Genomic DNA, 13,518 nt, shown 5'->3' on the forward strand with positions numbered 1-13,518 from the left:
TGTTGGACTGGGTTTGGACTTTAATCTGATTAAATTTTTATTAGGACTTTACATCTATATGAAAGAGACTAGTACAGACAGACTTTAGACTCTGTGGGAGAAGGCGAGGGTGGGATGTTCTGAGAGAACAGCATTTAAACAAGTATACTATCAAGGGTGAAGCAGATCACCAGCCCAGGTTGGATGCATGAGACAAGTGCTCAGGGCTGGTGCACTGGGAAGACCCAGAGGGATGGGATGAAGAGGGAGGCGGGAGGGGGGATCCGGATGGGGAACACATGTAAATCCATGGCTGATTCATGTCAATGTATGGCAAAAACCACTACAATATTGTTAAGTAATTAACCTCCAACTAATAAAAATAAATGGAAAATAAAATAAAAAGCAGTAAAACTGAGTTAACATAAAAAAAAAAAAAAGAGAGAGAGAGACCAGTGAATGACTCCTTTGTTCATTGTGTTTTTCCTTGTGCCATTGGTCAGATTTTAGTGTTTGGGTTATTCCAGCTTTCTAAAAAGAGTTGGGAAGTGTGTGAGTCAGGGTCCTGGCAAGAAACATTCTCCCCACTGACAAATGGTTTAAACAGAGAGTCCTTATTTTTATTTTTTATTTTTTTTACTTTTAAAATATTTATTTATTTAGCTACCCCAGGTCTTAGTTGTGACACTCGGGATCTTCGAGCCTCATTGCAGCATGCGTTAGTTGCAGCTTGTGAGATCTAGTTCCCCCAGCTAGGGGTCAAACCTGGGCCCCCTGCATCGGGAATGCAGCGTCTGAGCTACTGGTCTACCAGAGAAGTCCCTAAATAGCGAGACTTTAATGAAGGGAGTCCCTACAGAAGTGTGGATAAGGTGCAGGGGACAAACGAGGGACAGTGAGGCACCCAGAGACTAGTACTGATGGGGAGACACCAGCAGTCCCAGGGCTGCAGGGACGAGGGAGGCTCCTAGAGCTGACCCCTGGGAGAACAGGTCCAGGTCCAGGTGCTTATAAGATTACTTTGTTGTTGCTGTTCAGTTGCTAAGTTGTGTCCAACAGGCTCCAAGACATTCTCCAGGCAAGAATACTGGAGTTGGTTGCCATTTCCTTCCCTGGGGGATCTTCTTGACCCAGGGATCGAATCTGTGTCCAACCGCATCGCCTGCATTGACAGGCAGATTCTTTACTGCTGAGCCACCAGGGAAGCCCCATAGAGTTATTTTTTTACCCTCAAAATGGACAAAATCCTGCATGGTATTTCTGTTTGATTGTTTGTTTTTAATTATTTGACTTAGACCAAAAGGAACCTTTTACGTGTTTAAGCTCAGGCTTCCCATCAGGAGTATCATCTCCTTTTTTGATTCTTGCTTTTGTTTCATTTGCTCAGTTTCTTCTTTGGGCTTCTATGTCTACTGTGGTCTCCCCGTTTGTGTTTATTCCCTTGGACTTTTCCTCAGCCTTCTCAGAGGGCTTAGGTCTGTCTCCGCATTTATAGATTCAGTCTTCTGTAGTTTCGATTCTGTCCATTACCATCATAATGCAATTTTAAACCTATTGCTGCCTTTGTAGTTTCTTTACATCCTTTTCTTTCTGTGTCTCTCCTATATGGTTTGCCTGTGACTTCCACCTTCCTCTCAGCCAGCAGCCATCTCATTTCATTCTTCCCATTTGTATTTCAGCTGCCCTTTCTTAGAGTTTGTGTTTTCAAAGTAGATCTGGTCTGAAAGTTATTTGTGTATCTGTGATAAATCATCTTCAAAGGAATGGTTTTTCTCTGCCCTTTGAAAGACTTGTTCCTTCCCTTCATGATACAGAATCTTTCAAAGACTCCGTGTGTTTGCAAGCATTTGAGTGTGCATGTGGGTGTGTGTTTGCTTTTACTCCTTAAAAAATCAGTGTTTTGTTAAATCTTATTATTTTCCCGCAAACAAGACAGGAGGAATTGGATTCTTTTTAGCTCACCATTCACCTGGATATTTTTCCAGGTCCTGTCATCTTTTAGGTTGAAGGACTGGTTAATGCCAACTCATGTCACCAACTGGCTGTGAACACAAATTGTCTTTGTCATTATGTGCCCCCGCTCATCTCCAGAGTTGACTTGCAGGTCTCACTGGCTGTAGGGCTTGTGTGTGTGTGTGTGTGTGTGTGTGTATCTGTGTGTTTGTCCTGTTCTTTCTCTACTCAAGTAGGGCCTTCCAAAGGCTATTACCCGCTCAGGGATCTAGTTAGGGGGAAGGAGTGGGAATTGGCCGTGACCCAGTAGGGACTCTTCTGTCTGCACCAGGGGCCAGCGATACGCCAGGCTCCTCCACCAGGTAATTGATGCAGCCATGATAAGACTTGAGCTCACCCTGTCAAGGAAGAGGAAATGTGGTACCAGGGAGAAACCAATTCAGGGAGGAGCTCCCTCCCAGTTATACACATGGCCTAGCAACCACAGGCACCCCAAAGCCTTCCAGTCAGCTCTTCCCAAATGCCATTGATCCACAGCCCCGAAAGGGCTTCTGAGTGACATATTCTCGGCAAGCCCCATGTCCCACCACCTGCTCTCCAATTCAGGGGCAGTTGACAAACACTGCCAGGATCTCATCTACTTATTTCTCTTGAAGGAAGTTTACCTTTCTAAGAAACTGGTGTTGTGAACAGCCCTTGGGGGGGTCTCCGTTCAGTCTGGATGATGGGTGTTTTCCGCAGATTCCCAGCATTCCTGCCATGGAAATGTGCTTCCCCTGGCTTCCAGGCTGACTCAGGGAGTTAAGAATCTGCCTTCCGGATGGTGTGGAGATTCCTTTAAAACGAGGAATAAAGCCACCATATGACCCAGCAATTTCACTCCTAGGTATACACCCTGAGGAAACCAAAATTGAAAAAGACACATACACCCCAATGTTCATTTCAGCACTCTTTACAATAGTTAGAACATGGAAGCAACCTAGATGTCCATCGACAGATAAATAGATAAAGAAGTTGTGGTACATATATACAATGGAATACTACTCAGCCATAAAAAGGAATGCATTTGAGTCAGTTCTAATGAGGCGGATGAACCTATGGTCTATTGTACAGAGTGAAGTAAGTCAGAAAGAGAAGGATAAAAATTGTATACTAACGCATATATACGAAATCTAGAAGATGGTACCGAAGAATTTATTTGTAGGGCAGCAGTGGAGAAACAGACATAAAGAATAGACTTACGGACACAGGGAGAGGGGAGGAGAGGGTGAGATGTATGCAGAGACTAACATGGAAACTGGCATCACCACGTGTAAAATCGATGGCCGACAGGAATTTGCTGTGTGTCTCAGGGAACTCAGACAGGGGCTCTGGATCAACCTAGAGGGGTGGGATGGGGAGGAGATGGGAGGAGGCTCAGGAGGAAGGGGATATATGTGCACCTACAGCTGATTCAGGGCTTCCCTTGTCGCTCAGCTGGTAAAGAGTCTGCCTGCAATGCAGGAGAACCAGGTTGGATCCCTGGGTCGGGAAGATCCTCTGGACAAGGAAATGGCAACCCACTCCAGTATTCTTGCCTGGAGAATCCCATGGACAGAGGAGCCTGGCAGGCTACAGCCCATGGGCTCACAAGAGTTGAACACAACTTAGCGACTAAACTGCCACCATAGCTGATCCATATGGAGGTTTGACAGAAAACAACAACATTCTGTAAAGCAATTATCCTTCCATTAAAAAAAAAAGAAGAAGAAGAAGCTGCCTTCCAGTGCGGGGAACACAGGTTCGATCCTTGCTAAGGGAACTGAAATATCACACGCAGTGAGGCAGCTCAGCCCACGCACCACAAGTAGAGAGAGGCCCAGGCATTTAAGCAAGGATCCCCCAGGCCACAGCTAAGAGCCAACGCAACCAAAAATAAAAGTAAATAAATACAATGCTAAAAAAATTTTTCATATGTTTACTTGTTGAGTTTTCCCTTCTATGTCCTTTTGATCAGCTGGGCTCTGGGAGGAAGCAGAGCCCTGCACCAGCATACCTGGGTGCTATGTGGGACTTGTCCTGTCCTGGATGCAGCTGAGACCCAAAACTGCGTGTGAAAGACGCCAGGAACCCATGTGCCTACATTCACAGAGCCTCCAGTGAGGGCCGGGAGCTCACAGCATCTCCCCTCTGCAGGGCTTGCACGGGGGCTGGACTGGCCCTTCTGTCATCAGCACCACGGCTGCCCACAGTGACTGGGAGAGGAGCTGGCGCGGGGGCGAGTCATTGACCACGTGGGGAGCCCAGCGCAGGTGGCAGAGGGTCCGCCCTTCCCTCTCGTGGGGGAGATGGGGACGGGCGCTTTCCCTCCCCAGGGCCACAGGGGATCTCTTGTGAGGCAAGACCAGCATGTCGCCCCCCAGGTGGGTGTCCGCTTTGTCTGTGGGCTCTGTGATGAACCTCCGGGCCGCCTGAGGAGGGGAAGGGGAAATGGAGGCAGATGGCGGGTGGGGAGAGAGTGCAGAGGGAGGCAGCGGGGCTCACCCTGAGTGCTGATGCTGCTGCCTCGCCCCAGGGCTGCTCATAGGCTGCAAGGAATGCACAGGCCTTCCAGAGGGGCTCGGCTGTCTGAGAGCAGAGGATGGGTCGAGTAGCCAGAAAGGCAGTGACAATCCAGCCAGGAGAGGACAGGCTTGCTTCCACAGCCCTCTGCTGGCCCCCCTGTCTCTGAGATCCCCGGAAGAGGGAGGAGGAGGATGTGTAAGGCCAGATTCCCCTTCACCCTGGGCCATGCAGCTGGGGTCTCCCCTCTGCTGGAGGAGGCGAAGAGGTCTGAGTGTTGACTGCGGAAACGAGACTGTTCCAACAGACGAACACGGCCCGGGAGCAGGGCCGTGCAGCCAAGATGCCATTCAGAGCCCTGCCTCCCAGTGGACATGGGCTTTCAGCAGGACACAGCTGGGTGGGGGTGGGGGGTTGGTTATTAGAAGACCATTTCATCTTTATACTCCAACAGATTGAGACTCTGCAATGAATGTGCTACACGTGAAAAACCCTTTCTTAAAAACAAAAGGGGGATAAAACAGCTTTGGAACATTCTGGGAGTAGGGAATGTAGAAGTAGGGCATGGGAGCTTCTGTGAGTGCAGATGAAGAGGGAGGGCCATCAGCAGGGGACCGAGGGCGTCAAGGAGCAGGTCTTTGTCCTTTTGCTTTCAGGGGACAGAAGTCCAGCTCATGCTCACTTCTGCAGAAGTGGGGTTTTATAGGGGGGATCCTGGAGCATCTCATGGAGTCCAATAGTTGAGCTGGGGGCAGGGAGGTGACACAGGTGGGCATGAGTGATGGCAAAATCAGCCCCCTCCCAGTCCTCATGTTTTGCTTCCTGCTGCAGGTCAGCCCCAATCTTTCCTCTCACTGTACACAGGTTTGGTCCAAAAGACAGAAAATATGGGCACTCACAGCTTCTAAACATTGTAACACGGAGATTCTATCCCGAGAATTGACTCTCAATGGCCCCAAGTCTAAAATCCAGAGGATGACCTCACCAGCCAGGTCAGGACAGTGGACAGTCAGCTTGGCCGGAACGCAGCTCCACAGAGGAGCAGGGAAGGCCCCTCACAAGAGAAAGAGGATCGGGGCCGTCAGGCAGTCACAACTGGTGTTCCTGGTGGAAATCAGACTGACACCATGACCTCTGTAAGGAGGGGGTTCTGACGACCCCACCATCCCACCACCTGCCAGGGTGCCATGAAAGCTGCAGAGGTTCTGATGGTGTTGTGGCCTTCAGCCCTCAAGAAACCCATGGCAAGGGAAGCAACCTTAGAAATCATAATAGCTGGCATTTATGGCTTCCCTGGCGGCTCAGAGGTTAAAGCGTCTGCCTCCAAAGCGGGAAACTCGGGTTTGATCCCTGGGCCGGAAAGATCCCCTGGAGAAGGAAATGGCAACCAACTCCAGTATTCTGCCTGGAGAATCCTATGGACGGAGGAGCTTGGTAGGCTACAGTCCATGGGGTTGCAAAGCGTATAGGACACAACTGAGCGACTTCACTTCACTTACTATGTGCCAGGCCCTGGGCTGTGCTCTGTATGGATTTTCATTGAATCCTCAGGGCAGCTGAATTATTCCATTTGTTTTGAGGTCGAGGAGGCAGAGGTTAAGTTGGAGAGATTAGGAACCCAAGGCCCTGTGGCTAGTGGAGGCCAGGCCTGGCCCTCCGCCCAGGTCTGTCTGGTTTCCAAGTCCACAAGTTTTTACCATTCAGCTCTCCTGCCTCTGAGACAAAAGGTCTGGGACGTAGCATTTCCAGAGAAAGTAGAAAAATCTTCCAGGCCTGGGATATAGTTCTGTCTGTAGACCTTCAGGCGTCACAACCAGAGCGTGAGAAGCTTCCTGGGGACTGGCTGTGTCCCCACCAGGTCTCCAGGAGGTCGTGACGAGCATCGGAAGAGGTGACGGCTGTGAGCAGCTGCTGTGACAGATGGAGGGGCTACAGAACCGGATCCTCCATCCTGATGGTTTGGAGGACAGAACGGGTCCCGGCTCTCCTCCTCCCTTCTTATTTTGTCCCTCATCTCCTTTCTCTTCCCTTCTGTTTTTCCCTGTTCCTACTCTAGAGGGAGGGGAGTTTCCCCAGGCACCCAGGGCTTATTAGTCAGGCTCTAGTCACTGACTCACTGGAAAATACCCTCTTGCTGGGAAAGATTGAAGGCGGGAGTGAAGGGGGTGACAGAGGATGAGATGGTTGGATGGCATCACCGACTCGATGGACATGAATTTGAGTAAGCTCCCAGAATTGGTGATGGACAGGGAAGCCTGGCGTGCTGCAGTCCATGGGATCGCAAAGAGTCCGAAATGACTGAGCGACTGACCTGAACTGAGGTAGACGTAGGCTGCAGGCATCGCTGTTGTCAGCAGAGGGCGCCAAAACCTCCTCACACACCCAAGGCCCAGGCCTGGCCCAGGAGGGGAGAGCAGAGAGGCAGGTTGGCAGGGGGTGGTTATGGCATGCTCCCCGCCTGTTCCTCTTGCCTCAGTCAGCCTGTCCTCTGTATGCCTCCACGCAGAGCTGAAGAATGTGCACACGCCTTCCTGTGCGTGTGTGTGTGTATGTGCGCGTGTGTGCACACCTGGTCTCCCTGTGTCCAAGAGGAAGTCCAAGGTCACGGCATGGGACAGATACTCTGTCCATAGCAAGCCACTGATTTTACAGACTTCAGTAACATCATTTTCTGGGCAGTCGTTATGATTCCTATTTCTGTCCTATCATGGGACAGGCCAAGAATGACTGCATGCAGGGAGGGGAAAGAACAGTTATCCAGCTCTCTGTCTGTACCAGGTTTTGGCGAGAAGCTTTGCACCTATTATCCTGGTTGGACAGTCCCAACAGTCATGTGAGCCAGGCGATATTAATCTCATGGTACAGATGAGGATGAGGCGGCTCACGGAGGTTAAGTAACTTGCCTGAGGTCACACAGCTAGGAAGTGGAGAAGGTAAGATTTGAACCCTTGTCTCTCTGATTCCAAAGTCCATGTCAGTTTCACACCTAAAGCTGCTCTCTCAAACCTGTGGTTTCTTTACATGCAGACACCCCTCTGGCCTCCACATCCCCCCTACTCCAGCAAAAAAAAAATGCTCTTGAGAGCAGTCAGTGCAATTCCAGGAGCAACAGCCAGCTTGCGGCTGGAATGACTGAGAAATAAATGTTGATAGAGTGGTGGCTTCTGGGATTCAAGGAATAAGGGGCTATATTTAGCTGTTAGCTGTGGGCTAGTTAGCTGTTAGGGAGTTTGGAACAAGTCGACTTGGAGGAGAGAGAGAGAGAGAGAGAATGAATGGGAATGAGGTGCCAGCTGCCTGGCCTGGCTCCTCACCCTCAGAGTTGGGTCTCTCTGGCCAGCTTTGTATGGAACCATAGCGGGTTGGGGTCTCTTCATGAAGGGAAGTCCCAACTTTATCAGGGCTGGTGGGGCAGAGAATAGGGCTTTCTAAGGAGGATCTGCCAGGCCTTTCAGATTGTCTTCTCCACGTATGTGATATTGGTCCATGAGCCTTTCTGGCTAGGGGGTGTGGGGGTCCACAGACTAACATCGGCGCAGCTCAGCTCCAAAGCACTGCAACAACCCCCTGGATGGGCTGGGGTTCGGTCTGTCCCTTAGAGTCGTGTGACCTCAGGTGCCCCTCACGGGCCAGGACATCCCTCTCCTTTCTCACAAGGGGACATCAAGGCACTTGCTCTGGTGTGCCTTGGGTTTGGTTTCCCCAAACACTCTGCTTCCCAGAGGAACAGAGAGAGAAGTTCCTGCCTTCTCCTCACATGTCTGTGGTTCTGTCCCCCTCTGCCCTCCTCTTCAACCCACTTTGTCCCCTCCTGGTGTAACCGATGGGGCTGGGCCCCACGCGTCTCCTCAAACCGCTCCGTCCCCGACTCCTCCCTCACATTTCACTCAAAGAGCAAGGCCCAGTGTACTAACGATTTGAGTGGTAGACCTCGAAGAGGGTCTCATACCCGCACTTGAGATGCACTTCTTTCCACCCTTCTCCCCACTTAGGTCCCCGTTTGCCTACCCAGATCCTTCAAGGTGGGCAGCACAGAGGGCCACCAGGCACCGGGGCGCAGCTTCCGAGAAGGCCGTGCAGAGTTATACATAACAATGATGCTGTTCTATGTAGAAGAAGCACCAGGGCTGGGGAGGGGAAGGCAGGACAAATGGGGAAAGTAGGTTTGACGTATATGCACGACCTCGTGTGAATCAGGGAGCAGGGGGAGCTGCTGAGCTCAGGGAGCCCGGCTCTGTGATGACCTGGGGCGGGGGGGGCGGGAGGGAGGCTTAAGAGGGAGAGGACGTGCATGTGCTCACAGCTGATTCCCAGGTGGCGCTCGTGGTAAGGAACTCACCTGCCAATGCAGGAGACGTAGGAGACGGGATTCGATCCCTGGGCCTGGAAGATCTCCTGGAGGAGGAAATGGCAACCCACTCCAGTATTCTTGCCTAGATAATCCCATGATCAGAGAAGCCTGGTGGGCTATGGTCCACAGAGAGTTGGACCTGACGGAAGCAACTTAGCACGCATGCCTGCACAGCTGACTCTCGCTGTTGTAAAACAGAAACTATCACAACACTGTAAAGCAATTATACTCCAATAAAAAAAAATAAAAAGAAGTAGGGCCACAAACCTTCTGGGACTCTGAGTCTGAGCAGCTGAACAAGAGAGGCCCCAAAGCCAGATCGCAGGACACCTGCCTGAGCCTGACCCCCACCCTGGCCACACTGCAGGTGACCCATGGCCAGTTACTTCCCTCGTAGGCCTGGATTCCCTTGCCTGAGTTCTCTTCCCTGCAGACCACGCTGCCTTGAGGAAAGGAGCACTGACCCCTGGGCCAGGCCCCAGCAAGTCCACACAGACCCCGTGCTGCCCGCTTGACCGCCCCCATGGATTCTACTCTGAATTTCCCCTGGGGCGCTCACAGCCAGGACCTGGAGCACGTGCTATAAATCCAGCGAGTGCTCCGATTTCAGCTCAGCTGGGAGCCGTAGTTTGCTGGGAACAGAGCCGGTAAGTGAAGGTACTGGCAGCTTTCTGAGGAAGAAAAGAAGCTCTGGTCTGTAGCACTTGCCAACTTCCATGTAATAAATACTGCCCCCGCCCCCCATGACCAATGTCAGGCTCCCGACATGAAGTGCAGAGTGCAGAATTGGGAAGAGATGTGGAAATGTTTTTTTTCGAGCCAGCACCAGCCCATTTCCGTACTCCATCCGGTCAGTGGAAGGGCATGAATCCAGGGACCCTAACCTCAAGGATGTGCTGGCTTCCACCAGGGAGGAGCCAGCGAACAGACCCCTAAATCATTGAGTTCCCCCCCCACAGGCGATTTAACAAGGGAGAATAAAAGCTCAAAAGTGCGTTTGAGAGTGAATCTCTTTCCAAAACAATCGGACCACTAGGCAATTTAATCGTCTAAATATTTTTTACCTAATTTAACAATTGCTCATCCTAGAAGTAATTGGATCACATGTTATTGAATTAGAGGGATTTAGTCCCTAAATTGGGGGCTTTCCTGGTGGCTCAGTGGTAATGAATCTGCCTGCAATGCAGGAGAACTGGGTTCCATCCCTGGGTCAGGAAGATCCCCTGGAGAAGGGCACAGTAACCCACTCTAGTATTCTTGCCGAATTCTCAGACACGACTGAGTGAATGACTAAGCAGCAGCAGCAATGCCTAAACTGAAGAAGCAATCAAACGTTTGCATCTTTGAATTGAGTCTCTGATTCACACTTGGCTGGGGTAGGGGCAGGGGACCTGGTTCTCTAGTGAGGTGCCCTTGCTCCCCTGGAGCCCAATGCCTGGAGCAGGTTCCATGGTCAGCTAGGGCTGAGCCTGCGCCCTCCTGGGCCTGTGCTGCTGTCTGTGCTCATCACTCCCCAGTTTCCACCTCTGTCCCTAGATTCTCCCATTTCTGCCCCTGACTTTCTCCATTCTGGGCTGTCCTCCCCTCATATCTGCCTCTGTCTCCACTCACCTTACCCCCCTCTGTCTTCCTCACTTCTTTTTGCTTTCTGTTTGTGTTTGCTTTATACATCAATGTCTCTTCCCTTCTGGTCTCTGCTGTCTGTTTTCCTTGGCCTCTCTCTCTTACACACACACACACGCATACACACACACACACACACAGAAACACACACACACACACACCTGGCCCTGTCTTCTAGCCCCAGTTCCTCCTTGTTTTGGTTCTCCAGCTGCATGCTGGTCCTGTCCACATCCACCCTGGCACTCTGAGGCCTGATTGACCTCCCTCCTCCTGACTGATCTGCCTGCCTCCTGAGGGAAGATCAGAGCCAGAACCTGTGCTACGAACCACTCCACACACTCAAGATTTCATTACACCTGGGAGCCGCAGATGGTTGGGGTGGGGATGGGGCACACGCAGTGGAGGCCCTCTGAAGAAGATGAAATCCTTGCTTGGTAGCATTTCCGATATCCTTGGTGTAAATACTCTCATCGTGGCTGGTTCCAAGCTACCGATGCAATGATGATGTATTGGAAGAGATGAACACGTTGGTTCCTCTGAGCCAGTGTGAGCTGATTTCAGCATGCCAGCAGGCGATGGGGTGGAAGGAGATTCGACAGGACCTGGCGGGGGTCAGCTAACAGGGCTGACCGCAGAGCAGCCCCCCGCAGCCTTCCCAGGGCGAGGGCTCACGGGGCCTGACGGGCTCTGCTCTGGGCTGACAGCCGACTCCACCCAGGCCCCTGCTTCCTTGAAGCTGGCTTCACAGTCCGCTCACCTTCGGATGGGGCAGGGCGCCCGAAGACTGACCTTCACAGTCACCAAGGAAGGCTTCCAGATGAAACGCCTGCACTGAGCTTCAGGCAGAGGGACAAGGGTGTTGGGAAGGGCATTACGGCCAGAGGGCGTGAGCCAGACTGTGTGTGTGTGTGTGTGTGTGTCTGTGTGTGTCTGTGTGTGTTTATGTGTGTGTGTTTATGTGTGTGTGTCTGTCTGTGTGTGTGTCAGTGTGTGTCTGTGTGTGTGTGTGTGTCTGTGTATGTTTATGTGTGTGTGCGTATGTGTGTGTGTCTGTGTGTCTGTTTATGTGTGTGTGTGTAGGTGTGTGTGTGTCTGTGTGTATATGTTTATGTGTGTGTTTGTGTGTGTGTGTGCGGGTGAGTGCATGTGTATGTGTGTATGTCTGTGTGTGTATGTGTGTGTGTTCTGTCTGTCTGTCTCTGTGCGTCTGTGTGTGTGTGTGTGTATGTTAGTGTATGTATGTGTTCTGTCTGTCTGTCTGTGTGTGTCTTTGTGTGTGTGTCTGTCTGTGTGTGTATGTTAGTGTATGTGTGTGTAGGGGGCAGGGACATGGCTGCTGTGGGTGGTATTGGTGATCACGAGCAGTTCAGTGTGGCCAGAGCATGAAGTTTGAGGCTGGAGGGGAGAAGTGGTCCAGGAGAGGCAGACGTGGGTGAGGGTCCTGGAGGGCTCTGAAGACTGAGGGAAAGAACCCGGGCTTTCCCGGAAGGCAGTGAGGAGAGTCAGGTGATCTGTTGTCTTAGTTTGGTTTCCAGACCTTTACACAAGGATTTGGGTGAAGTCATTTGTTTTTCAGGTGATCCCAGGAAGCAGGTGAGGGGTAGGGAAGTAGACAGGATGGAGATAAGTGGAGAAAGCGTGTATAATGAGCAGGCTACTGCTGTGAGCAATCAGGACCCCAGCCGAGTGGGGTCCCTGTGAACATGGCCCAGAATTGTCTAATTGAGGGTGAAAAGCAGGGGTATTAATCTGCTGTGACTCGTCCCTTGTTGGTGGAAGATTTCTCTTGGGGTGTCAACGCCCCAGCCTTCCAGTCTGACCCACTTGGGGGCCGAGTTCACCCCAGGGTCAGACAATGCCCTTATGAAGAGACAAGATGCTGTGGGTCTGGGTCCCAGGCCAGGAGCAGCAGAGAAGACTGTTCTGGCCAGAGCCTTTGGACGGCTGCCTCTGCGTCGGGAGGCAGCATGGTTGTTAGTGACCCTGGGGAGGGCATTTCAGAGGGATAAAGGGGCAGCAGCCAGAGAGGGCTGACATATGGGGAGAATGAGAGTTGGTACAGAGGACACAGACTACTCCGAAAAGCACAGATAGTGGGGGAACTGTTCCAAGGCCTGTGGGGCTGGGGCAAAGGTGAGCCGCACGTGGACAGGGGAGCTGCTCAGAGCCTGGGGGGAGCAAGCAAGTGGCCTGGCCACTCTACCTGCTGCCAGACCTGGGCTGATGGAAGTCTGCATGGGGCCTCCACCGAGTCCTGCAGACTCAGATTGAGTCCTCCAGACTTGGCCCGGGCACTAGCTGGCAAGTTTCACTTCCATATTTCTCTCTGGGTGTCACGGATTGGCTCAGCATGACTGGTTCTGCGAGCATTTATTGGATTGATGGGGAGCAGACAGGCCTGTCCTCTCCAGGGGGAGCAGACCCCACATTAGGCATCAAGGGGGAGAGGAAAGGAGAAGGACCTTCCTGTCCGCTAGTCTGGGAAAGTCACACCTGTGCAATGACAGATATAAGCAGTGGACTGGGGCAGGTACTAACGGAGGTGTCAGGGAGCGTGTAAGTCAGAGAGGAGACGGCTACTCTGCCTGGGCTGGGGCAGCCACGCCTTGAGTGATGAGGGATAATTAGAGGTAGAGAAAAGAGGGGTCAGGCATTCCTGGACCTCAAAGACTTCTAGCCTGTTTCCCCTTCCTGGTAACTGAGTATCACATACCTTCAAGATTAGGGACCCACTGCCTACAGAGGCCATCCTTTCGTAGCCAGACCCCAGTCACCATCCTTGGATGGATCAGACTGCCTTTGCTGGGGATTGACACAGGATGTAGGGAGAAGTTAAAGCGTGTCTCACTGGGCCCCCAGCTTAAAGGAAGAGGCTGCTTTCTTAGGTTCGGTTTCCTGGTAGGCTGAATAGCAGCTCCCACCCGAAGATGGGTGTGCTGTGTGCTCACTCGCTTCAGTTATATCCTACTCTTTGCAACTGACTTCCCTGGTGGTGCAGATGGTAAAGCATCTGCCCACAATGCAGGAGACCCGGGTTCAATCCCTGGGTCGGGAAGATCTTTTGGAAAAGG

Source organism: Cervus canadensis, chromosome 17 (genome assembly GCF_019320065.1).
Source record: "Cervus canadensis isolate Bull #8, Minnesota chromosome 17, ASM1932006v1, whole genome shotgun sequence".
Lineage (NCBI taxonomy): Eukaryota > Metazoa > Chordata > Mammalia > Artiodactyla > Cervidae > Cervus > Cervus canadensis.